The sequence below is a fragment of the Pongo abelii genome, chromosome 14 (genome assembly GCF_028885655.2).
Source record: "Pongo abelii isolate AG06213 chromosome 14, NHGRI_mPonAbe1-v2.0_pri, whole genome shotgun sequence".
Taxonomy (NCBI): domain Eukaryota; kingdom Metazoa; phylum Chordata; class Mammalia; order Primates; family Hominidae; genus Pongo; species Pongo abelii.
The window spans coordinates 12,805,247-12,808,735 of record NC_071999.2 but is presented as its reverse complement, the minus strand read 5'-3'; positions in this window follow the sequence as shown (position 1 = coordinate 12,808,735).

Below are 3,489 nucleotides of genomic sequence, written 5' to 3'. Positions count from 1 at the left end.
CTGAGGCAGGAGAATCACTCTAACCCAGGAGACAGAGGTTGCAGTGAGCTGTGATCACACCACTGTACTCCAGCCATGGGGGGACAGAGCAAGACTCCGTCTCAGAAGCAAACAAACACAGAAAGCCAATAAAGTTGTTTAACTCAACGTGTCAGGCTCAGGTCTCTTGACAGGATACATCCAGCACCCAGGGAAACGTTGATGGGTGGGATGGAATCTATTTTGTGGCCTCAAGGAAGGGTTTGAGAGACAGTCCCACAAACGTGACGGCCTAAAGAAGCCCCTCCGCCCAAGAAGCGATATTCATTTGTATCCTGTAGCCACCCACGAGGGAGAATCAGGCTGTCTACAGATCCCCAACCCCCACCCCACCCCACCCCAACCCACGCCCCCGCTTCGTGAAATGGGCTCTCACTCCATCAGGCTCTATTCAGGCCGTGTGGTTTTGTAACCTCCAGCGTGTGTGCCTGGGTTGTGGGGTGGGGTTGTGGCGGCTGTGGACAGAGGAGGGGAAAAAGTGGTGGTGTCCCGTGGGTGCCCAGTACGTGGGACGTGGGTGGGGTGGCCAGAGCCTAGGGAACTCATTGCCTGTCAGGACATCTGCCCTCCTGGTTCCCTCTCTGACCTACGCTCCACATCTCTGCAGTTCAGTGGGGATCTTGTGGGTGGAAGTCACCATCCCTTTGGACTTTAGCCGAGGAAGGCTGGGCTCCCAAGAGTCTCCCCGCAGTCGGGGCCTTGGGCAGGCTCACAAGGATGCTGAAGGTAACGGTTGGTGACAGTGATGTAAGTTGGAGGTCTCGGGCCAATGTAGAGGTATCCATTTGACCTCAGTGGGACAGGTCAGCTTTGTGGAGTCCCGTGCTTCCTTCCAGAGACTCATCCAGTGCTAGCAAGCATGGTCCCGAGGATCCCAGCTCCCAGCAGAAGCACTTTTTTTCACACAGAATCCTGGGCAGGAAAGTTCTCAGCAGGTTTAGACCTCCTAGCCAAAAAGATAAAGCCACTTCTGGGATTTTTTTTCAAAGAGGCAGTGGTTCCACAATGGGCCATGGGTAGTTGTGGAAATGGAGAGAAGTGTTTGCAGATACATATTTCAGACAGAACGGACAGGGTTTGGTCATAGGTCATGAAGGACATGAGCAGATGCACATTGAGAAAACCCTCCCAGCATCCTAGGTGAACAGAGGTATGATTTTTTGAGACAGTTGAGCTACATGCAACCCCAGATTTTAGGGTTGGATCTTTACTAATATGTAGTATCTATGAGGTATCAAAGTCCAGAAATCAACTCTCCAGTTCTGTACAGCATTTTGTAGGGAGATCAAATCTGGGATGTCTAAAGTTAAGAATTCAGGCCGTGGTAATGAATTAAATTAGATGTACTTGAACTTATTTTGCCAAGAAAGAGAGGGCAGGAGATAGAGAGAGCCAGAGAGTGAGTGAGCAAGAGAGAGAGAGAGACACAGAGACAGAGACAGAGAGACAGACAGAGAGACACAAAGATACACAAAAAGAGAAAGACAGAGAGAGACAGAGAGATAAAGACACAGAGAAAGACACAGATGGAAAGAGACAGAAAGAAACTGAAAGACAGACAGAGACAGAAAGAGAGAGAGATAGACAGAGAGAGAGACAGACCGACAGGCAGCCAGACAGGCAGAGAAAGAGAGTAAGACAGAAAGCAGACACACACACACAGAGAGACAGAGACAGTTGGAGAGACAGAGAGAAAGAAAGAGAGAGACAGACAGAGGGAAAGAGACAGAGAGAGAAAGAGACAGACAGAGGGAGAGACAAAAACAGACAGAGAGAGAGACAGACAGAGACAGAGACAGAGAGAAACAGACAAGGAGAGAGAGACAGACAGACAGGAAGAGAAAGACAGTAAGACAGAAGACAGACACAGAGAGAGAGAGACAGAGAGACAGAGACAGAGAGACAGACAGGCAAAGAGAGAGAAAAAAACAGACAGACAGGGAGAGAGAGAGACAGACAGGGAGAGAAAGAGAGAGATACTGACAGACAGGCAGAGAAAGAGAATAAGACAGAAGACAGACACAGTGAGAGAGACAGAGAGAGAGACAGAGACACTGAGACAAATAAAGAAAGAGAGATACAGACAGACAAAGAGACAGACAGAGAAAGGCGAGACGGACAGAGAGAGACAGAGAGAGAGAAAGAGAGAGAGAGAGAGGCAGGCAGAGAAAGAAAGAAAGAAGACAAACACCATGAGAGGGACAGGCAGAGAGAGAGACACACAGAGACAGAGAGACAGAGAGAAAGAAAGAGACAGACAGAGATAAAAACAGAGACGGACAGAGAGAAACAGACAGACAGGGAGAGAGAGAGAAGGACAGGCAGAGAGAGAGAGACAGAAAGGCAAAGAAAGGGAGTAAGAGAGAAGACAGACACAGTGAGAGAGACAGGCAAAGAGAGAGAGAGAAAAATAGACAGACAGGCAGAGAGAGAGAGAGAGACAGAGAAAGAGAGACAGAGAGACAGAGAGAGGAGGAGGAATGACGTGGTCAGGAAATAAATACACATATTTTATAACGCTTTTGATTCCGTAAAGGGTGGCCGGAGTGTGCTTTGAAAACAACAACAACAGCAACAAGAGCAGCAGCAGCAGCAGCAGGAGCAGCAGCAGCATTCGCTTATGGATTTCTAGAAAATAAGATGTTCTGAAGTAAACATCAACCGGCTCTCACTACACGTTGAGAGATTCACAAAAGCGCTAGTTAACAACAGGAGAAAACAGCAGCTAACATGTCTTGGGGAAAAGATACGTCTTCCTGAAAATTAGGGATTTCTACTTCACCTGAAAAGAAATACATACGAAAAAGGAAAAACAAGAACAAAACAAAACAAAACAACAAACACGGGCCAAGGCACCATCCCTGAAAATCTTAAGTGAGCAAAGTATTAGTTTTCAGAAAACGTTTCTATTATGGGCAAATACTAAGAACGCCCAGACTAGAGCTGTGACGCCATTCCCATTGTGAAACTATACTGGCTGGAGGGCGGAGAAACTAAAACATCATGTTATAAGGTGATGGAGACCCAGCCAGGGTGAAGCTTTCCTAGGGAGGGAGGCCTGAGGAGGGAAGTGGGGGGAAAAACCCCACAACAGCAGGCCCGCCCACTTGCCCACGTGGGTCAAGGGCTATGCCATCGGTCTGAGCTCCCTCCAGGGAAGTGGGACCGTGCCACCCCCATCTTCAAAAACGGTGGCCACTAAGTGAGGCCTGATGACCACCATTGCAAATGTCAGCCTGGCAAGAATGAGATTGCCGGTAAGGGGTGGGGGAAGGGGAAAGAAGAGGGAGGCACACCAGGGTGGCTCCGGAAGGTTTCCAAGCAGGGTGTTGGGAGGCGGGGGGTGGGGGGTTTGGGGGGAACCCGCCTAACTGACTCACTAAATGAAGGTAAAGGGACGTGGGTAGTGGAGGGAGCCGGGGGGCGACTTGAAAATTAAAGTGACCCCTC